The sequence below is a fragment of the Passer montanus genome, unplaced genomic scaffold, assembly GCF_014805655.1.
Source record: "Passer montanus isolate IOZ18808 unplaced genomic scaffold, ASM1480565v1 scaffold74, whole genome shotgun sequence".
Taxonomy (NCBI): Eukaryota; Metazoa; Chordata; class Aves; order Passeriformes; family Passeridae; genus Passer; species Passer montanus.
Window position 1 is genome coordinate 1,119,962 of NW_024372592.1, and position 24,065 is coordinate 1,144,026.

Consider the following 24,065-nt stretch of genomic DNA (forward strand, 5'->3'; position numbering starts at 1 on the left):
AATACTCTCTATTGTATGAACTTTATGATAAATTCCATTTTACTTCAGAGCAGTGATATAAAGATCAAAAACCAATGACTCTTTTACAAGTTGTGCAAAGCGGTGGCTCCAAACAGTTTGCCCTGCATCTTGAATGAGCAGTTATGCAATCAAGAACATCATCTGTTCATGAAAAAGACTTGGGAGGTCTGGATCACATGCCAGAGTTGTAAAGGAAAAATGCTGACATAGCATTTGAAAATTAAAGGCAAGAAAAGAATAATCAAAAGTCCCACTCTCTTTGTGTCAAGAATAAATAAAATCTTTGTGTTGCATCTCACCACCTTGGCATATGTGTCATTCATGGAGTGAATTTCCCTCGTATTCCCTGTGCCTTTTCCATCTTGTTTAAGGGGCTTATGTTGCTTGCTCTGTGTGTTGGGTATCATGGGAAGGCAGAGAAAACTAGAGAGTCTCTAGGGAGAGTCAGGAAATGTCTGCTGTGGTTCATAATGGCTTCACCAAATCAGTGATGACATTTAAATAGTGTTTATAAAGTGTATTTAAGTCCTCGGGTGAAGTGAAAAGACATTATCATTAATATATTAATATCCTGTGGGTTCTTATGAGGCTATGTTTTTTTAATCTTGAATAGAAGTGGCTTATAATAGTTTTTCCAGAAATACTCCTTTTTCTTCTTTTTTCTCCTTTTTTCTCCTCCACCTGTGGGTCTGCCACTTTTTCTAACAGCCTCCACCTGTCGTTGTTGTGACTTGGTGCTGACACTGCCAGGGACATAGCAGGACTCCAAGAAAGTGAATTCTTCATCTCAGGAAGGAAATAAGAGCTAACACCTTACTTCCAGCAATATATGGTTGGTTTATTATATTTATTGCTTCAATTCCATTATGTTGTGTTAATTTCACCTTATGTCCATCAAAATTGACTAAATACTTATCTCCTGATAGCAACTAGAAATTGTTTTCACCTAGTTTGAAGCCATATCTTAGATGAGGAGGAATCCTCTCCTTTCAAAGTACCCTTGGTTTATTATATTTATTGTTTCAATTCCATTGTGTTGGATTAATTTCATCTCATTATGTCCATCAAAATTGACTAGATACTTATCTCCTGATAACAACTAGAAATTGTTTTCACCTAGTTTGAAGCCATATCTTAGATGAGGAGGAATCCTCTCCTTTCAAAGTACCATTTTAAAGCAGATAGATTAAAACTTAACAGTTTTAAAAAGAGGTTATTATTTGGATTAGTGATGCAAAATGGTTTCACAACTGGTTTCCACAAGGCAAAACAGTGTCATGGAAAATAGCACTTATGAACACTAAGGGCCAGATCTGATCAAACAGAAGGCAGGGGAATGCTGTGACTAAACTGGAAGAGATCCCAACACTTGGTAATGAAACCCAGCACAGAATCAGATTGCTAGAAATGGGATGAAACTCACTGGTTCACGCTGCCTCCTTGAGACTGCTAGGGTTTTTCCTGGGAAATTATGTTTTACCTTCTTTATATGTGCTAAAATGAACTGAAATTCGTGACTGCTTTTTTCAGACTCTTTACAGAAAAAGAAATTTCAATATGGAGAAAGGGTTACTAACACAGGTCTGCCCCAGGAGAGCAAATGTGGAACTTTTCCTCCTCAGTAATCCCTCATTTTATCCAGAGGTTGTTCTAAGATGAAACAATATTCCACAGATTTATGTCTGCAGTATTTAGTCCTAATAAAAGTATTATCAACCCAGAATCACATGCTGAGACTTGTAGATTCACTTATAAATTTTGCTGTACACGGATGGTCATTTTAGTTATATTAATTATCCCAAATCCATGCAGGGATTGTTGGGTTCTGTTCCATCCTATCCTATCCTATCCTATCCTATCCTATCCTATCCTATCCTATCCTATCCTATCCTATCCTATCCTATCCTATCCTATCCCATCCTATCCTATCCTATCCTATCCTATCCTATCCCAATCCCATGCAATAGGGAACTCCTGCAATTTTGTTACTAGTCTGTTCTTCATGTCTAGCTGGAACTTCTTAGTCTGATTTTGTAAAGAAATGACATGGTGAAAATTGGAAGTTATCAAAATTAACCCTTTGCAATAACTTTCCTTACTGATAATTTTCAAATAATGTCAAATGTGATATTGGAAACCTTGTGACTGGGCAAGGGCAGATTTGTGGGGGGAGAAAAAAAGTGGGAAAAATTAGGGTATTTTTTTCCTTGATAAATGAATTTATAAAATCAAGATATTGTTAAAAATAGTTAGTACTCATACTTTTTATTTTCATATTTTTTGCATGATTTTATTAGGAGTCCTAAACACCTTTTGTTTTAATTATTATTTTGTACTTGTTTTCTTGATGTCTGAAATTTATGACACAAAAACTTATTTTCTGTTAGTAAATTATCAATTAATATTTTGTAATCAGTTTTTATTACAGGCCCTATATAATATTGATTAAAATATCCAAATTAAATTTAAAAACTGAACACAAAACTTCTCATAATTCTGCAGATTGGTATACATGCTATCTTCTCTAAAAATTTTACTTTGCTTCACATTTTCCTGATTTTATTTTTGGAAATCATTTAACCTGGCCTATAAAATATGGTGGAACAAAACAAGGCATCCCTCAACCTTGCATAAAAAATAGAAAAATGTGCTTACGGTGTGTGCATAAACCTGCCATTTTTTGTCACATTAAATATTGAAAATTTGAATTTTTATTATAAGGATAAATAAAATAATACCGATAGACATCCATATTGAGTTCAGTACTTTCCCAAAATTTCTAAGTGTGAGAACTGAAGATTAATAAATGTGTATTTAAATATTTAAACACAAGAATTCTTTTCAAAAGTGCTGAGAATATTACATTTCCCAGGTATGATTGTGCTCACTCTTAACTTTGGGAAACCAAGTCCCTCATTAAGACAATTAAAGTATGTAAGGCCAAGTTTTGGTCTCATTGCTTTTTGTCCATAAATTGGCGTTACAACTCATGTCAACACTTTGAATGACCATCTCCTTCAAACAAAATTAAACTAATGGACTCAGAACCTGACTATTGTCATGGGAAAACAATAAAATCCCCCATTTCCATACTTTTATCACCGCTGTCATTAACTCCTGGCTTGTGTAAGAGCACATAAAACATGCTAGGCACTGACTTTTCTGTGTTCCATGATCACCTGAGGAGGAAAACCCCAAAAGCTGCTTCTACCTCCACATTGCTCTGGGTCCCTGGGCTGCTGGGTGCTGGTGCTCAGACCATGCATCAGCTTCCCTGCTGAGGAAAGATGCCATTTAAAGAAATCAGCCTTATTATGTCCCAATGACAAGCATAATTAACAATGTCTGTCTGTGAGAGGCACAAGAATAGAGGCAAAGCTTTTGTTCACCTGAGCACACTACCATCCTTGACCCATCCAGGTAATTCAAGCCCTGCTTGAATTGGACAAGGACAGGTGTAATTGGGCCCCAGTCTCGGCTGCTTCCAGCCTTGCAATTACCCTAATGAGGTTGTCTCTGGAGGGGTCAGTGGCTAGCGGCCACTTTGGCTGGAGCCTTCTCAGGCTGTCAACAGAGGGAGAACAAGGAGTCCATTGGGTCAGAGCACGAGACAAAATGAATGCTGGTAATTGATCTAGTGACAGCAGCGTCTGTCCTGAGATGAGGGAAATGGCCAGCTGCAGTGAAAAGACTTGGTGCCAAAAAGCCTCCAAGCATAAAAAAAAAAACTCCACAAAGGACTCGTATGTTTCTGAAGATGTGAATTTAGACAAATTTTAAAGGGCACCCAGCCATGCGTCCATTAAAATTGGACATTTCACTCAGCCAGATACAACCATGTTGCCATCTCTGTGAACTGAATAAAATGGGTCTTTCCATGAGGTTTTTAGCTCTCCCCTCTCAACCCACTCCCTGCCAAAATTCTCAAATGCATGTGCAGCCTGTAGGTATGGATCCATAGGTAATGTTGACAGATGTCCTGTTATGCTTTCTTGGATCTTTCCAGGAAGGTTCTGGATGTGCCCTTGAAAATGCATTCTCAATTAGTGGTGTGATTCAGCATGTATATTTTCAGCTTCACTATTTCACGTGGGGTAAAATGTAATTTTAACCCATCCTTCCATCGTGCTGTTCTTGTGAGGGTTTTTAATTAAACAGTCTTTAATCAATTAAGTGGCAGCTGCAAATAATGTGTTAGTGCTCTGAATGTTTCTTTAGAAATATCCAAACTTGTAGAAAATGCAAGTTCAAATAGCAGCAGGTAAGAGATTGACTTTCATCCTTCCTTTGAATTCCACAAAATTTCCTGTCTGGGACTACTCATCAATATCTTGCCTAGACATAAGACAGAGCCTTTCAAAAACAATTCATCCCTCCTCCCTTTTCTATCTGCGTGGTAATTCAGGATAATGAAAATAACAGTGGTAATAAATATTGAAACTGGAGTTAAAAATGGCAGCTCCAAAGCTTGAAAATCCATGTTTATTGCTGGCAGAACCTATATGTTTGGAAAGGGCATTGTTGATAAATACCCTTTCATTGCTTATCATCACTTTGACTTCAGGGCTAGCCTAAAACATTCATGTCCCTAAGCATAATTAAGCTTAAGATTACTTTTAATAATGATAACAATAATAGTAATTATTATTATTCTTTGTAGTTGAGGCTGGAAACTAATTTCTGTCACCTTTTTACAAAGATCTAACTAATCATCTACACTGACCTTAGGCATTTTAAATATGGTGTCTCTATACAAGGTAACAAGCCCAGAATCTCCTTACATATATTTTTTATGAATTGAACATTCCTTGTACCTGTGAGAAATGAGAACAGAGACACCAGTAGGTTGTGACTGGAGTTGCTAAAAGAAGGTGGAGGTGCTTACCCCAGCTGTTCTCTCTAGTCAGTAGAGAGAAGTAGGTGACAGCAGCAGGCAGGTGATTCAGCCTTCAGGGAGCTGGCTAAGAATGAAATTAATTGGGTTGAATTCCTCTTGAAGGAAACTCTTATTCTCCCTCCTACAAAGGGACTCTGGGGTGAGCAGCTCAATTGTAGATGCTGAATGTTGAAGGAGTAAGAAAAGTTGGCACAATCCTGTCTGTGACTTGTATGGGTTCAAACTTGGAGTCTGTGGCATGGTCAAAACCAATTTCTTTAACATTCAGTTTTACCTAAAGATAAGTGTCTTTGCCAGAGCAGATGAGAGCTTGCTAGAAAAAAGAGGGAATGAGATCCTAATCTATTTCCTATTATCTTTTTGTCACTATGTTCCACATGGAGGTTCACAACCCCCAAGATGTTGAGGTCTGACATCCCTTCTCACGCACACATTTCCAGCAGATGGCAAATTTCAATAACAGAGTGTGAGCACCCAATTAAAATCATGAGTTGAACAACCACATAGAGACTCTGTGAGTTTAATGGCAGTGATGACAATGTCCTGTAACTGGTTACCTGCCTGGCAAGGAGATCACTGTGCTAGACATCAACTGGGGGAGCTGAAACGCCTGCTCTGAGAGCATGCCATGTTTTCACAGACCCTGTAGCCACCAGCCCTCTGCCAAAGGGAGTGTGTGATAATAGCAATAGTAAAAAATAAATGCCATCTTGCAGTATTTTTCTGTTTCTCATCCTTATGCCACAATGCCAAGGAAGTTATGGACAACGCTGGCTAGCAGAATGATGGATTTACGACTACTGCTGACGCCTTTTTTCCTATTGTGAATCAGAAGTTTTAAAAAGCAGGCGTGTGTCTCCTGTACAAATAGCCTGTGTTAACAGAGTACATCAGGATCTCATGTGCATGTTGAGGCCCATGCTGAGCTCAGTTCAGAAACCAAGCACTTGTCCACTAGTATAAAGCCTCACACACTAGTCAGACATCAGCATTCCTTCTGTACATTAAGCACACTGAACACAGTCTCTTTTGCCTATCAAACACATATAGGAGTTAAAAAAGAAAGTACTTTTGGGGACTCAGTGTCTTCCTATATTTTGTTTTCATTTTTCACAGTTTGTACTTGAAGCAATTCCACTCAGATGCTCTTTTTTTTTTTTCTCCAAAACCATTAATTGCTTTGGGGGTACAGACCTTATTGGAGTTCAGTCATATTTTGAGGTAACACGTTCGACTTAATATCTCTGGTACAACAAATTAATCAAATGAAGTTTTCTGAACATCAAAAATATATTTGCAGCACTACCGATTTGGCTGTGGTAGAGACAATTTTCTTCAAAGTAGTTGATATTGGGCTGTGATTTGGATTTGTGCTGGAAATAGTGTTGATAATACAGGGATGTTTTCATTACTGCTGGGCAGAGCTTTCACAGAGTCAAGATCTTTTCTGCTCCCCACCCCACCCCACCAGCAGGAATTCTAGGGGTGCATAAGGAATAGGGAAGGGTCACAGCTGGGATAGCTGATCCTGGCTGACCCAAGAGATATTCCAGACTATATGAAGTCATGGCTGATATATAAATCTGGGGGAAAAAGAAGAAAGAGTGGAACATTTTGAGTGATGATGTTTGCCATCCCAAACCTCTCTTACTTTTGATGGGGCTTTGTTTTCCTGGGGACTGCTGAACACCTGCCCCAGGTGAACACCCACAGGGAGTGGGGAATGAATTCCTTGTTTTGCTTTGCTTGTGCGCATGGCTCTTGCTGTACCTGCCTTTATTTCAGTCCATGAGTTTTCTCACTTTTTTAGGCATGGAATTTCCCACTTTTTAGTCATAAGTTCCCAGCTGGGGTTAAACCCTGACACTGTGTAGATCTTAGACTGAGATATACAAACTGGTCTGTGAAACTGAGCACTCATAAAATCATCACCCCAAGTTTTGTTCTTTTATTAATGTTATTTGGAAATGAAGTGAACTTACCCATAAGCTTTTACACCAACACATTTAGGGGGATTTCAAAAATGTAACGCAATGTCTTGAAGCCCACATTTTAGTGATGAAAAATGTTTGCAAAAATTCAAGAACAGTAAAAGCTTTTCTATACCAATGTCACCTTGTTAATTAAAACCCAACAGGGGAAAGAAAAAAAAAACTGAAATAATAGCAGTGAATAACAATGCTTAGCCAAAAGTATCATAAAACTGGAAAACCAAAAAAGGAATTAACAGAAACTAAAGAATGCAGAAGAAACTTAATACAGATTTAGAAATACGTATTGAAGCCAAAATATATGGACATTGAAATGGATTGTTTTTCACTCCTCAGGAACATGCAGACAATATCCCAAAGTAGCCATGGTAATGAACACTCTTCCAGCAAACTGCAGCTCCTGGGCAGCCAAACCATGGGCAATGGCAACTAGGAGCTAAGTACAGTTTAAACTTTTTGTTTTCTCTGCATCTCACTTTCCCCACTGGATATCAGACTGTTTTCTTCCACTTTTTTTGAACTTTTCTCATTAGTTTAGAAGTCTTGAGAGAAAGAGATGTTCTGTTATGTGCTTCTTCTGTGCCTGAGGCAAAGAGACCCCCATACTTTGGTCAAAGTTTTTCCAGTTGCTGTAAGAACAGCATAGTTGAATCCCACATGGAATTTAGTTCCTATAAAAATTAATCTTACTGTTGTGGCACACTTGACTGCCAGTGTATACACAACAATAAGAAATGGCCATGATCACTGTTTTACATTCAGATTTGTCCAAAACAACAAAATCTGCTCTAATAAAACCACTAATGGACAAGAAGGAATGACTTTAATGGAGTGACATCTAAACTGCTTTTCCTCAGTTTGGTAGTGGAAGATGTCTGAAGGAGATATTCAAGAGACATTAAAAATCAGATTGATTGTCCTCATAATAACACATCAATAGCAAACTCACTTTGTATCTGCTACTCATTTAAGCTAAACGTGCATAATTTGCATGAGGGAACACTATTTATTCTTTGGGGAAAACTAAAAATGGAAACATGAGCAGAGTGACTATAATAACCAAAACAGCATGACTGAAGACTTCAGTTCGCCATTTACACTGTTCTTTAAAAAAAAGTGCATTTCTGTTGGAGATGGGTTAAATATACTGTAGCTACCTTAAAAACTCAATCCTCTCTCAGCCTTTCTCATGAGGTTAATTCTGTTATGACTGGTGAATCTTTTAAATACCTCAATAATTGCACTGCAGGTAGAGGTTGTTCAGGCTTCAGGACTTAAAAATTCTGATATTACTTATGAGTCCACCTAAAAATACAACTAAAGAACAATTTAAATCTGTCTCTAGATTTGTATAACCTACATCAACATGCTCTTGTCCACAGCTTAGTCATCCTCATAGCACTCTGTGTACCAGTTGTGGTTACCCTGGAGTAGTACCAGTGGAAATTTGCTCACCTACCTGTATTCACATTAAACTCCTCTCAGTTTCCACACCCTAGTTTGCATATGTATCCTACTCAAAAAGTCTTGTTCTCATTCAGATTGCAGATTAGCTGGGTCCCACTCCCTGAACATCTACTCAAGGTTGTGTTTAATCTTCTTTGTTCAGTGGGTGATCCTCTCCACCATTATTTATTGTCCATTGATGACAGAATGATTGGTTTCCTCCAGGGCTTTTCCATGGTTCTCCTTGCTAAACGTTACTGGAAATACCCCAGCAAAATAGTATCCTTTTTTCCTAAGACTCTTTTGAGTTTTCAGCATTTAGAGAGTTTAGGTAGGATTCTTCTCATCTACTTTTGAGAGGGTAGGATTCAGTTCACAGACTGAGATATCTATTTTTAGGTTTTGGCATGCAGGTGTCTCCAGGAAAGCTGAGTATCTGAGCACTGGGGATCCACACTGCACAACCAGGCTGATAGAATGTGTAAGCACCTTCTCCTTGCTCTTTCTGGTCTAACTGGGGACATTGCAGGATAACAGGGAGCCTATAAACTCCTCCTAAATCCACCAAACTCCCTGACATGTCAGTTCAGCTCAGGCTGAGCCAGAGTAATGACTCCTGCTCATTTGAGTGTACTGGATTAAAATAAACAGTCTCCACCAACCTTAAGCATGTAAGAGCTTAAGAATGCCTTAGTAAGTCCTCCTGGCATACAAAGCTGAAATTTGAAAATTGCAGATAATTACAAACAGCACAAAAGGAGTCTTATAACAGGAAGTGCTGGACAGTATTAATAACAGGTTTCATTAGCAGATCCACCTATACTGTATATGACAGCTGCAATTGGGAAAAAAATATACCACAGAGGATTAGACACTCAGCATAACAGGTATTAGGTAAATAAGTAAGCAAATTGTCAATAAAACCATATAAGAACCTTTCAGCTTTATAAAACCCACATTTTAAGCTGTAAATTATGGACTTGGGAGAAAGTCATGTGTGCTAATAGTTACGAAAGGATATTGTTACAAAAGTCTGTAAGTCAAAGCAGAAAGCTGTAGAATCATAGAATAGTTAGGGTTAGAAAAGACCTTTAAGGTAATCTCATTCCATCCCCCCGTGCTGTGGACAGAGACACCTTCCACTACAGCAGGCTGCTCCAAGTCCCATCCAACCTGACCTTGAACATGTCCACCAATGAATATTTCCAAATCTTCTCTAGGTAACTTCTGCCAGGGCCTTATCACCCTCACAATTAAGAATTTATTCCTAATATCCAATCTAATCCTGTCCTCCTTCAGCTTAAAGCCATTTCCCTGTGTCCTATTCCTCCATGTCTTTGTTAAAAGTCCCTTTTCCAGCCCTCTCATAGCCCCCTTTAGATGCTGGAAGGGGGTCTGAGATTTCCTGGAGACTTTTTTTCTCCAAGTTGAGCATCTTCAACTGTCTCAGCCTGTCTTCACAGCAGAGGTGCTCCAGCCCTCCATGTTGACAAATATGTCAGAGTTCTACACAAGACAGATAGATTATATTGCTGTACAATGGCTTGTAAACTTCAGGAAAGAATGGATACCTAAGTAAGGACTGTAGCGAGCAGAGTGCTTCCTTGAAAAAGAATAAGCTTTCTGATCACACCAAATCTATCCAAAACATAGTTTGGTCAATTTGGATTTACAAAATGCACAGAACTGGAGTTTCTCTGGTTCTTTCTTTGTTTGTTAGAAGCATTGGCTGTACCCATTCCTATTGGGTAGAAAATACATGAGGCCCATGTGTTTGCCAAAAGGCTTGGTGAAGCACCAAGCTGTGATCTCGTGCACTTTTTGCAAATAGTTCTCCAAGACTCAGAATTCCACTGTCAGGCATGCTTTAGCTCCTTAGCAACTTCTGCTTCCTCTGTAAAAACTAGTAATGGGAATAAAATGTTTTGGGACGTGGGTTATCTCACTTGATAAGTGTACAGCTGCCAGCAGACTGGAGCCTTCATTTTACACACACCACTGCTTTTATTCTGACATGTTCTCCTTTACTCCCCTGTGGTTTCATGGGTCAGGGACTAGGTGGAGGTGCCCTATGTTTTCAATTTGCTGAATGAAATAACAGTGGAGAAGAAAGACTCTGTCTGCCATATCTGGAGGATAGAGCATGAACAGAGAACACCCAGTGGGAGCACTGTGGGTGTGTTTGATTTTGCTGCACATGTAGTTTATAGCTCACTTGAGGCTCTGCAGCTCATTAGTTTTGGGTGGGTCTCTCTCCCACCAGGACAAGCAGCCTTCATTTCATGGATGTTTTTGTGTATCCAATTTAATTCTGAGTGGATGCAACAAGACTGGTGGCATGGGAAGGGCCATAGGCAAACCTGACAGGATTATTCAGGTAATACAAGAGGGCTGGTAGGGTACTCTCTTAATCCTCTTTAGTTTCAGAGAAGAACTGTTTACATTTTTTTGTTTTTAAAAAGTTTTTGACTTCCAGATTGTAGGAAGCAAAACACTACAGAGGCTTGGGCCAGGACTAAAAGGTTTGGTAAATTTCTGCCTGAACTGCTCTATTTCAATCTTGAAGAAAAAACAAACAAACAAACAAACAAATGCAGACATGATATTAAAGAAGCAACAAAAATATGAAGAACCAACAACACCAGCACATAAAGAAAGGTGTGGAGTATTTGTAACTGGGAGCACTGAAATTATCACTCTCCCAGATGTCTTTTGGCTTTGCTTTTAGAGTTCTGAGGTTTTTACCCACAGATGATACAGCCACAAGTGGCCAAGGCTACCCATACCTCGTCCTGATCTTCAGGTATTGCTTGGAGCAGTCAACCAATGTGAAAAAGTATAAATTGACCCATATTTAATCTGCATCAGTCTAAAGGCTGGGAGTTGCTCTGATGAGAATAAAGTTAACAACTTCCACAACAAAATATGGAGCACCCATAGTAATAAGGAGTGCCAAAGGGGGTCACAGCTGGGGAGAAAGGAGCCATAACTCTTGGGTAGCTTTTGAATGTCCAGGGTGCATCATGGGCTGTGAGGTTTTTAATCTGTGGGTGTGTATCCTTTATGGGTATGATTTTTCCCTTCAGGTATGAGCTCTTTGTTCACATCTTGGTCATGTTCACATATTGGTCAGTCATCAGAATGATGAAATATTGAAGTGTGGACTTGCACTGGCACGAAAGACGCCATGAACTCAATCTGTATTTTTATCAAAGAGAAGGCTAAGCAGTGATTTCAGATTCTACACACCTACATGACAAAGATATTTTTCTTTGTCCAGAAGTCTAAGAATATCCAATAAACAAAAATAGGAAAGAGAAAAATTCAGATGGATAAGAAGTAGGGTTTAACCATGAACCCAGCAAAAAACTGAAATAGCAAACTGATTCTTTGAAAAAAAGTTTTCCCTATTTTTGGGCATTTAAAATTAAAGGCTGAATATTTTTCCCCTAAAGGACATGTTTACCTTCAAAGTGGACTTTAGAATATGGCCTGGCCTATGTGGTAAGTCAGACATCCTTCTTTAGCTACTCAAAAGACCTCTAGCAACTTTCTACTCTGAGGGGATGTCTCAATCTCGTGAGACCTGTGTGATAAAAGACAAATTTAAGTTTCCATTTTTCTTTCCCTGTATATATAGCAAGCAGACATAGTGAATAGTACCAAAAATGCCTGAATCCTGTACTTCACCTTCCCCAATTATGCCTTTTGCCAAGGGCTGTAATGAAGTCATGGGATCAGGGAGAAGTGTTTGAGTAAACTTCAGGCAGTGTTCCTTCTCTCTCAGAAACAATTATTCCTGAAAACCATAATCTTGACCAGTATCTGGGCTGGTCTAAAAACCAGACTATGCAGATAGAGGTGACTGAACAGAATTGTCTGAGGTTACATTACAAAAGGCAGACCTTTAAAATTTATATGTGTAGAAATACATCTATATATATTAAATTTTAATTGCCCGTTTCTTGTCAGATCTAGATTGGATCTCTTTGTTCCCAGTTATATTCTCATTGCACACGTTAAATCAACCCCTTCACCTGGGTGTGCTGCCATGCAGGTGTTTGCTGGCACACCTGTGGGAAGGATGTGCACAAAGCTGGAGGTGGCAGGGGCAGAAATGCCCTCAGCCTGGCTGGGATCAGGGTAAATACCTTCTGAGCCACCACCTGCAGCCTTATGGGGTCTCTGCCATGAATCTGTAGAACTATTATAAAGGCAGTAATCTCTCTATGTCCCACATCCCCAAGTGTTCCATGGGGACTGCAATATTTCCTTTCATTTCCTTATGGATGATCTATAGATGATGTTAACATGTACAACCCCCAGCACAGAATGTAATGGTGACAGGGTTAATATTCTGACTCTATGAAAAGGCACATGTGGATGTCTCAGGAACAAGATGTCTTAAAGACTGCTTTCCCCTTGAAATGATGCAGCCTGGAATCCCTGCAAGGCTCTTCCCATTCACAGCAGAACAGTGTGAATGGCTCAGGAGAGCATGCACTGAGTTACAGCCTCCTCCTCCTCTAGGAACTCCGAGTTCCCTCCAGAAGAAGCTGTTCCTTTTGCTGCTGAGCTAACATGATTGAACAAGACAGGTCTGGCAGGGCTCTTCCACATTGTCAAATCTTGAACAAAAGGCGCAATTTTCCCATTTCTTACAACTCCAAACAGCCTGCTTGTAGAGATGACAATTACTCACAGGCAGTGAAACTCAAGACCTTTCCAGTGTTTATGTCTCCACATGATCCATACATTTACATGGCAACGGCATGGGACAAGACATGTCTTTTCATTTTCCCATCATAATTCATAGCAGGACCCTGCCAAGAAAACACTGGAGCTGATTACCAAGTGTGACTACGATCGGATCATTTAGCAATTTGAGTTTCCACACCTTTTGTGTGAGGCTGGGCTTTGTTTTACTTAAAGCAATAATTGCATTCTAATTTCATAATATAGGTCGTGGTTGCTTCATCTCTCTGTGCCTTCAAGGAAAAGAAAAGCTGCACAGAACACAACAAACATTTTTTAATTAATTTTTTTAAATGAGCTAATAAATGTTTACCTGCTTCACAGGTGTGCTTGCTGCAAAGTGACTTAATTATCATTCCCACAGTCCCTGTATGAAGGATCATAAAGGGATTAGACAATGGTGTTATCCCCAGTAATAATGAATTACTCTTTTATGAGGAACAGAGTTCAAAGGAACATTTTTAAGAGTAAAAGTTTCTCAAATAAAATGCATTAAAGAAGGAGTTAAGGCCTAATAGATTTAAACCAAGAAGAATTTCAAAACAGAGCAGAAATGGATGATTACAAACAGTCTTGGACTCCATCCTTCACCATGCTCTTCAAGGTTCCCCCCACTTCTCACATCTATGTGGGATTGATCCAGAGCTTACTGAAGACCTTTTCCTTTCTTCTCCTCCAAAGCATAACATTCCATGCTTCAGCTGGAGCTGTAGGGTCACTCAGTTTATCAGGTCAATAACACATGGCAGGTCATGACGTGTCCCAGCTGGTCTAGTTTTCATTGGATTACTCACCCTCATCTCCAGCACAGCAGCATGGGTTCCCACAGGTCTTCAGACCCAGGTGCTGCATGACAGATCCAGTCAATCATCTCCTTCCTTCATCCCTAAGCACAGCCTGGAGGTGCTGAGAAGGGCGAAGGGGGCAGGAAGAGACTACTTGGTGTCTAATATTTGACATATATTTAATGTTTAATGTTTGATCCAGCCATTTCCATGGGCTTCAGGTTGGGCTTGGTATTGAGTCCTTTCCTAGAGTGCACAGGAAATCAAACAGCCTGAAAATAAAGTCCAGGTAGCTCTTATTTAGAACAAGGAGAGCTATAAGAAAACCTGATCATGTGCCTGTTTAAAGGTGGTGACACTTTTCTCTCTTTTAGGAAGCCATGGTTTGGATCTCGATTTTGCCATCTCTGAATGCACCAAACAGATCTGATTTCTCTATACTTGTCTCCATCACAGACTTCATCTGAGTCAGCCTGTGAATGTTTTCCCCAAACAGAAATAGCCATACTTCTCTCTGGGTATACCCCTATTATCCAGAATGTCTGGAAATCAGGTAAAACCACTTCTCATCCTGATCCCAGCTGGCTTTTTCTTTCTTTTTCTTTTTCTTTCTTTTTTCTTTTTCTTTTTCTTCTTCTTTTTCTTCTTCTTTTTCTTCTTCTTTTTCTTCTTCTTCTTCTTCTTTTTCTAAACTGCAATCGCATGTGAAAAAGATTCAGCTACAGAAGGCTCCTATTATCATTTTGGAATCGCAGCCATAGAAACACAGAATCACGGAATGGACTTTAGAGCTCATCTAATTCCAACCCTGCCATGGGTAGGGATACTTTCTAGTAGATCCATCCTTGTCTGCACTCAGAGATGTAATTCAGGTGTCTGCCATCCCCAGCTGGGCAGATGTGCCTTGAGTTTCCCCTCACACGACATGGTTTAGTCCCTGCAGGACGTTGTGGGCTGATGTTCCTGTAAAACTGCAATCACATGTGAAAAGGATTCAGCTACAGAAGGCTCCTATTATCATTTTGGAATCGCAGCCATAGAAACACAGAATCACGGAATGGACTTTAGAGCTCATCTAATTCCAACCCTGCCATGGGTAGGGATACTTTCTAGTAGATCCATCCTTGTCTGCACTCAGAGATGTAATTCAGGTGTCTGCCATCCCCAGCTGGGCAGATGTGCCTTGAGTTTCCCCTCACACGACATGGTTTAGTCCCTGCAGGACGTTGTGGGCTGATGTTCCTGTACATTTTAGCTTCCTGAAGTCCTTTTTGTGTACACATATGAGTAGAGATCATGTATGGGGGCTTGCTTCACTCGGCTGCACGGCTCAAATAATTCTCTCTATAAAGTGTATTAGTGTGACTTAAGACTTAGTAGCTCTTCTTACATGTTTCATGATCACTTCTTTTAACAATATGATTTGGCACTTCTATGACATTTTGGTTTTTTGTTATACTTCAAAGGGCTGTTAAGTATATCCATAATCCTTTCCAGAACCTGACAGGGAAGGTAGCTGTGCACAGTCATCTCTTGCAAATGAGCAAGGTGTGCTTATGTGAGTTTCCCAGAGCACAGAAGGGGCATCATCAAATTCAGGATTAGAATTTCAAAACATCTAGAACCTTCTTTTTTGTGTAGTTCTATAAACATCCATGAAGGATTTGATGTTCCAGACCAGAGGAGGGTCAGCCTGACCACAGCCATCAAGCTCACAGCCTGTTGGATGTAAAGAATGTGCTTGTGCCCCTCTGTAGGCAAAGAGGAGTGAAAGGATTCTTCAGAGCATTATTTAAACATGCCACAGACCCCTTGTTTGAATCACCCCCTTGTCCTTCTTTTGTCTGCACAGACAGTTTGCAGAGTTGAGCTTTCTAGTGCAGCAGTGTAAACACAGGTAGTATAAATACCCCTCACTAATGCTGCGTGACTAAATGCGGCCGTTTGCCTTCACCCGTTGCACAACGCTCATGCTCAGCTGCGTGTGTAGAATAGGTTTTAATTCCAAATAATTGCTGGGCTTTGGTTTTGACATACTCAGTAGGATTAATTTACCTAAGCACAGACATTTTGGACATATATATGTGAGGTATTGCACTATCACCAGCTGCTGCAGCTGCAGGGTTTTACAAGTTTACCCCAAATCCTTCATCATTTCATGGAGCTCTCTGGACTTCCCCAGGATGCTCTAAGAGTCCAGGCACCAGTGTTTAGGGAACCAAGACCCATCAATTTGCAAACAGACTCTTTGGTGTAATGCAAGGGCATCAACTATTCTTCTTGGAAGATGGATATTTTTATTTCTTCATCGCTTTTCCACATGCCAGTAACTCAAGCAATGAGAATGAGCTTGGTTCTTATTTGCCAAATCCTCCAAGCAACTTCATGTGGCTTCACGGTCTGTCGGTAATTACACTGTGAAAATTCACAAAATAAAAGAAATTTGTCCCTGCTTTTAAATTCACCATGGAATTGAACCCAATTTTCTTTCCATTTAATAATTTGAATAATATTTTTGTCATTGATTTTTTCCTTCTTTGGGGCTTTGACCTTTTTGGGGCCTAAAGAAATAACTAAATGAGAGCATGGGTTTGTGTTTGCCTTGTACTCTGCTGAGTAAAATGTTTTATGATTTCAAGAGAGTTAGCAGAAAATTAGCACTGATCAAAGAAGAAGAAAGTCTTCTGTGGGTATCGCAGTGGCATTTTTCATTCTGAAAGAAAGCTCAACCAGCCCCAGAATGACACCTTTTTGGGTAAATATACTTCCTATAGCAATTTCTCCCCTGTTTAGCTGTAGTGAGCATTTTTGCAATTGTCAGATATGACCTTGAAAATAGGGGAAAAGAGGCCAGACTGAGCAGAGCATGGCCACGGTGTGGACTGGCTACTTTGGGAATGCCCTTCAGCTCTCACTTTGCTTCCTGATAAACCTTTATCTGATGTGTCTTTACTTCCTGATGTATCACAAGACAAGCAAACAAATGAAAGATGAAGAAAGGGGAAAGGGCATATCATTATTTACTTTAATTGTCTAAATAGTCATTCATTGCCATCTATGCTAACTCAGGCTTCTTCTAGAGATCCCTGTGATAGAGGCACTTCCAGGAGCTTTTTGTCCTTTTGCCTCAGGCACTTACTCAGTGCCCTAAATGGCTGACAAGGCTACTTATGCATGGCTATAAAATAAGAAAGATGAATCCTGCCCTTTGTGACCTGCCAAGCAGAGGCAGCAAGCACTCCTTAGCCAGAACATCACAAAACCTGAATTCCACATCAATTTTATCATCACTGTCCTCCATATGAAGTCAGAGTTGTTAGATGAATAAACTGAGGTAGATGATGGACCCACCTAATTGTTGGCCTGAAAGGAATAAGTGGTGGGGTGCAAGAAATCTCACTTCTCCTTCTTGTTTTCTGCTTCTGTGCATTGGCACAACTTATTTCTCCACAGCTCAGCTTAGTTTTAACTTTTAGAAACACAACAGGCAGTTTTCTCCCTCTGTGATTCTGGGCATTCAGTTTAGTTGCTGATATGTCATAGGGAACCTGAAGCATTTACACAAGACTTCATACAAAATCCAAGGAAGAGCCACAATTTTCTGGAGAAGCAACAAAAAGACAGGCAGAAGATTCTAAGTCATTTTAGTTGGCAGCAGATGTTAGGTAATGGAAAGGGTGCTAATTATAGGTTAAGACACCTTCATTTAGGTGATTTAGATGATTTAGGTGTCCAAGATCTCTTTATAAATAATATACATCTGGTGCTTAATTGAGATGTCTAAGAGTAGCTTCAATTCTATCACTAATTTGATATTATGCATCTCAGTTTGAAAAACCTTTACATTATCACCCTGCAAAAGATTAAAACTGTTACAGTATTGAGATATTTTCCATGGCATGGTGGGCCAGGCAAACTGTTTTGATGTTGCTCTCCAGTTAAAGCAGGAATCTATTCAGGAACATCTGTGCCTGGGTGGTCTGTAAGTGTCTTTTGGAAGTTGATCACAACGACCCTTTCTTGAGGGGTATGGGTTCTCCCATGTAGAGAGGCACAGAATCATTTAGGATTGGGAGAGACCTTTAAGATCACTGATCCCAACTGTTATCACTGTTATCCCAGCCCTGTCAAGTCCACCACTAAACCATGACCATGAGCACCACGTTTACACAAATTTTAAATCCCTCCAGTTTTGGTAAATCTACCACTTCCCTGGGCAGCCTGTTCCAATGCTTGACAACCCTTTCTGTGAAGAAATTTTTCCCAATTTCCAATCTAAAATCCTCCCCTGTTCCAATAGCTGAATGTATCTCTTCCATCACTGGGCTAAAAATTTTACAACAGACAGACAGAGAGACAGAGACAGGGGAAAAAAAAATAAAAATTTACATCTGAAGTGCATTGCATAACCAGCAATCGTTGTAATAGAATTACTGACATTATGGGCTGCTAAAGGAACAGTTAGTAGCTTGTCTCACTTGTCTGTAATTTACTCTGTGTCTATTTAGCCTTGATGTACAACCGAGGTCAATTGTTGTGCCGCTTTCCTATCTCCCTGCTTGGGAGTTATAGAGAGTAATGTGTGCCTCCTGACTATCTCTCCTGGTCAAGCTTGTCTGTCCTGTCGTTCAGCAGTGCCACATGTTAATAGATAGTGCTGAGCAGTTAATATCACCTGCTAATTGGCAAAGCCCGTGTGAAGCAGATGTATTTAAATATAGAACTGTGGAGGCTGAAGGAGTAACTGAAATGCATAAGTGATAAGGATGTATTATTAGAGCAGATTAATGAGACCACCTTTTTCTCCTCCCCCCTTCATCTCTCATCCTCTTCCCTGACCAAGTGTATTTTTAATTCTTCCATTTCGGAAAGGTTTTATTCCACTGTTGAGAAAATTCTGGTGGAGAATATTGTGTTGGCTGTGTGGCAGCACCCAGAAGGCCAGACCCATTTTGCTGTGTACTGAGTATTTGTGAAGATTCAGGTCTGTAGTAAAATAGTAACAACTGATTTATAAAGCATAGGTGAAGAAGTGGTATGTGAAAAAGGGACAGACAGAGGGAGATGTGTATTTTTCTACTGCAGATCTATCGTCTCAAAGATCTAAGATATTAAACAGGAATATCCTTTTCCCTTTAAAAGACCTTTGGCTGAAGTCTCAGCCCTCTGCCAGGCATTGTCATCTCAAAGGCAGCTTTCCACTGCCCTTGATGTGAGAGGTCTCAGTGCTTCAGGCCACTCTCCTGCCTGAATCTAACCTGCAAAGGGAATGGAGGTAGTTTTGAAATATCCTCACTCCCACATTTAGCTCCTATGTAAACTTCTATCCTAGCTCTGACTGTGCCCCCAGAGCTGAAGACCAGATTTTGGAGTTTTATCACGATGCACATCCCTAAGTTTGCCCTCAGGTGGGGGAGGTTTGGGGTTTACCTCTTTTCTGTGGAGGTTGCTTTTCACTCTGAGACACCTGGATCATTTTGTAAGCATCCCTGGTGCCCTTGAAGCCATTGTGTGTGTATTTGTGTTCTCTGCTTTGCAGCTGGAGAAACTGAGATCCAGAGATGGCCCTGATGATGATTCTGATGATCCTGATGATCCTGATGATGAAAGTCTAAACTAGAAGTTAAATATTGATCTTGAATGGAGTTAAAATCAAACAGAAGAATTTATAAGGAAATATAGATTTTATCCATTCTATTCTCCCCAGCCCAACATTGTCTTCCCCAATGTTTCACCAAGTAGCAGGAGGCAAAACAGAGCGACACATCACACAAAATTAGTTATGCACACGAGCACGCCCATGGTTTCATTTGTTCCTGGCTTAATGTTTTCTGTCAAGAGTTTGTGATTGAACAGCGATTGGATTCACTGACAAAACAAATTTTGTTAAATTCAGCTTACAGTCAGGTAAATGGAATTCTCTTGTTCTTGAACTGGACAGTTTAGAGTTAACTCACTACTCATTATCAGGTTTTCAATTCTGAATAGGTGAAGATATTATTTTATTTATTTATTAAATAAATATGGCTGATTTTTACTACATTTTAAGTGGAAATACGGCTCTTTAAGCTTTTTCTAATCTGGTAGACCCAAGATTATTTTAGTTGTGATGTGGTGCAGAACAGACATGAATCCCAATTAAACCCAGAACCCTTCACCCCCAAAGCTTCCATGTGAAGGGAGACTGTGTACATGGATTACATAGGGAGGTGTAACACACTCCTATCTATCTTTTATCAGGACAGGAAGGGACCTGGACACCTTGGTATCCATTGCCTGCTCTAAACACAGCCTCAGCAGATTTTACCAGCCTTATGAAATAAAGGCTGTATTAAAAGAATAATTCTTTTTTAAAAATCTGCAAAATTTTCTCAAAAAACCCCAACAAGGTGATATTAGTTTTTCAGATATGTATCTCTGGCTGCATAGGAAACAACAGAAGGATCCAAATCATTCTCAGTTTTACCCATGAGACCAAATGAAAATAAAATAAGGGCAGGATTTTCCCAGCAAACAGAAGTTTCTTTGAGTTTATCCCATACTTTACAACTTCCCATGGTTCAGTGACATGATTTGAATTGTTACCCATCACAGGGTTTGCTTAAGTGAGCTTGGGTTTTGGCACACCAAAGCTCCCCTAAGCTGCAGCTTTTGTTTTTATTGTTTGTGTTCTGTTGGGAAGATATTTACAGTTATTCTAACATTACCCTTCACAAACAGATTACCATTGCAAATTGCACGAGGGGGAAGTGGTGAAAAATTTTGGGCAGGATTAAGGTAATCCTAAAACAAGCTAATAAAAAACACATATAAGTGTTCTATTTTTAAAAGGAGACAAGATGAGACACATAATCTCTTTCAATAAGTTTTCTGGAGCGATAAACCTTTAAACCCAACATACAATATAGATGTGTGTTTGCGTGTGTGTGTGCCTGTGTACATGGGTATTTTCTTAAACTTTCCTTTGCCAAGATACAAAGCCCAGCTTGTCAGAGTTACATCACGTTTATAAATCTCCTCTTCAGTGAAATTTGTCTGACATCAACCTTCAGTTCATGTAAGCATGTCTCTTTTGGCAGATGAGTGTTTGGGTTTTTATGCTTATTTTTTTTTTCCTCAGAATCTATTTTTAAAATTATTATAATTTTATAGACTTTTTAATAAAGGTAATGAAAGGAACATGCCAGAGAAAAGAATTTAATGTTTATATTAACTTTAAATCTTGCCCTCTTGCTGTCTGTAACCATATCATCAGTAAACAAAGGCCAGATTATTTTGTAAATCAGATGCTATGGTCTTAATATATTTTTTTCTTTTTTGAAACATGTGGTTTTTCCTATTATTTGATTAAGAGCTGAATGTTATCCTTGATGTTGTGAGTGGCAAAAGCCCTGCTGGCTCAAATCAAATGGAAAGAAATGTTTGATGCATATGATTGTAAGCACCACCTGTGTTTCTAAATCAAGGGGTAGATCTTTTACAGATTAAAAAAAATGCCATTGCTATATGGGGCAATTTATCCTGCCCCTAAGGCAGCGTTGTCATAACTCCATGGTGCAAATTGTTGCAGCTTGAAAGTGGAATTGCTACAACCCTATCTTGTAATGAAGGCAATTTATATTGGCTAAAAACCTACCCCAGCCATTTAGATCCTGATCTTGTTTACACCAGGGCTCATGGCAAAATTGCTGGTGGATTCAAATGAAAACTGAAGTCAAATGCCACTGGAGCCTCCAGGATTACTACAATTGACTTGAAAGGCAACCAAGAGAGTGGGAGCTTGTATGAGTTCACTGTCATGGAAATGACTTGAAGGAGGGAGTTCTGCCTGAGATACCTTCCTGTGACATCAGGTGGTCAGGCAATTTTGCCTGTAGGATCCAGCTGGATTTAAGACAAGATCAGATTCTCTGCTCTTTTCACCCCCCTGATTCTTTCTATCTGGCAGAACACTGATTTGTGTCATGTGTGAGGAGTTTCACCACAAGTACTCTTAAATCTTTTGGTCTTTTTCTTTTTAATTATGCCTTCCTATTTTTAACTGCCACCTTTTTAATCCTGAAAAGATAATAGACTGATCTCAAATCCTGCTTCAGGGTTGCAGCTAATTGCATATTTGGCCAAGTACTGGACTTCCTTTCTTATAATGTTTCTCTCAAGTGCTCAACAAAAGCAATTTGCGGTGCATTTTACTAGCCAAATGTATATAATATTACATATTATTAGAATGTTATTAAAGCAAAGACTTTTGTTGTTCTTCTGCCAAACACAAAGAACTCTTTTCCCTTGTATAAAGACGTTTCAAAGCTAAAACTTCCTGCCTCTTCAGGCTTCCAGTGGTGTCCTGACCTCAGTCTACTGGGAAAGGCTATTTTTCTCATTCCAGGAAGAAGCTGTAGATATTTTCCATTCTTGTGACTTAAGGCAGGACATTGTTAGGTGTGACTGCACCACATGTGGATACCTCTGAGCTAATTCCCACTGACTTGTTTGGTGAGTGCATGCCGGAGAGTTCAGGGAAAAGCCCAAATTGCAAAGCCTGAATGAGGAGTGTGGTTGTAACTGCTCAACTCCCTGCTGCCAGCAATCCCTGAGGAAGCTACTTTAAAGCCAAACTTATTTGAGACACATCTTAACCTTGTCTGAGCTCTTCTCTTACCTTTTCACCTTCTTGCAGCTCACTTTCTAGATGTGGTCTCTGGCTCTTGCTTTTCCTGAGAACCTTGTGTCAGTGCTGGAACAGCAGATGCAGGCACTCATTCAAGACTCAAAATAATGTAGAAAATTAGCTCCTTTTCTAGAAGAACTGAAGCACACAGACATTCTTACCCAAATGCTGGTCTCAGGAGGCAGAGAACATGAGCTATGTAGAGGGACTGCGGGTTTGCAAATGACATTTCCATGTATGGGGATTTGGGAATGGGACTAACCTCTGGCAAATGAACAATTATTTGCAGCGCAACCTACTGTGCGCCCTGTATTGGAGGATTCTTTGCTTTTCTGGCCTGGCCTTGTCCCTTCACCTATTGTATCCATCAGAACCAGATCTCATTGCCTCACTCTATTCCTCTTCCTAACCCAGTCTTTCCTTCAAATAAGCACTGCAGCAACTGCTTCCATCCATTCCTTTCTTCCACTGGAGTTACAGTGATTCCTGTTGGAAACAAGGAAGAAAGAGAGACTGGAAAGTATTCCTGCTTTGAATGAAATCCATACCCACACAAGTTTTTGCAGCAGAAACTTCACATCCTGCTGAGGAGATACCAATGGCTTCAAGTTAGTGTCAGTGAAGAACTCCACTATTAACCCTATATTTAGTGTAGAAAGTGATACAGAATTCCCACAATTCTGGGTCCTTCATAGAAGAAAGTCATCAAGGGGCTGGAGAGTGTCCAGGGAAGGGCAATGGAGCTGGGGAAGGGACTGGAGCACAAGTCTGAAGAGGAGCAGCTGAGGGAGCTGGGGTGGTTCAGCCTGGAGAAGAGGAGGCTCAGGGGTGACCTTATCACTCCTGACAGGAAGGTGCAGCCAGGTGGGGGCCAGTCTTCTTTCTCTGGTAACAAGTGACAGGATGAGAACAAATGGCCTCAAATTCAAGTGCCAGGGGAGGTTTGGATTAGATATTATGAAATATTTATTCCTTCTAAGTATGCCCAGGTATTGGAGCAGGCTACCCAGGGCAGAGGTGGAATCCCCATCCCTGGAAGCATTCAAAAACCACGTAGATGTGGTGTTTGGGAACAGTCTTAGTGATGCATGTGGAAGTAATGGGTTAATAATTGGGTTCAATGATCTTAGAGGTTTTTTCAAACCTTTATAAAACCTTAATAATTTAAAAAAAAAATTCTAGGATTCTATGGTGATGCCAGCAGGCTGGAGACACTGGAATTGTGTTGGAAAGGAGTCATCCAAAGCTGGTATGACCTTAACCCATGCTGTTTATAGACAGCAGCCCTTGGAGTGAGCTCTCCTGAGGCTTTTCCCGGGGGAGCTGTGAGTTTGATGACACAGACATGTATTCCTGGTGTCTACATTTTGCCTTTCAACAGCACTAATGGGTCTGTGTCACTTCCAGCCTAGGGCTGGCTGCTCTCCAAGTTGGGAAATGCCTGGACAGCACGAGCCTGGGTTCAGAGAGAAATGCAGTCTCTGTTTGCTCACTTCCCACAT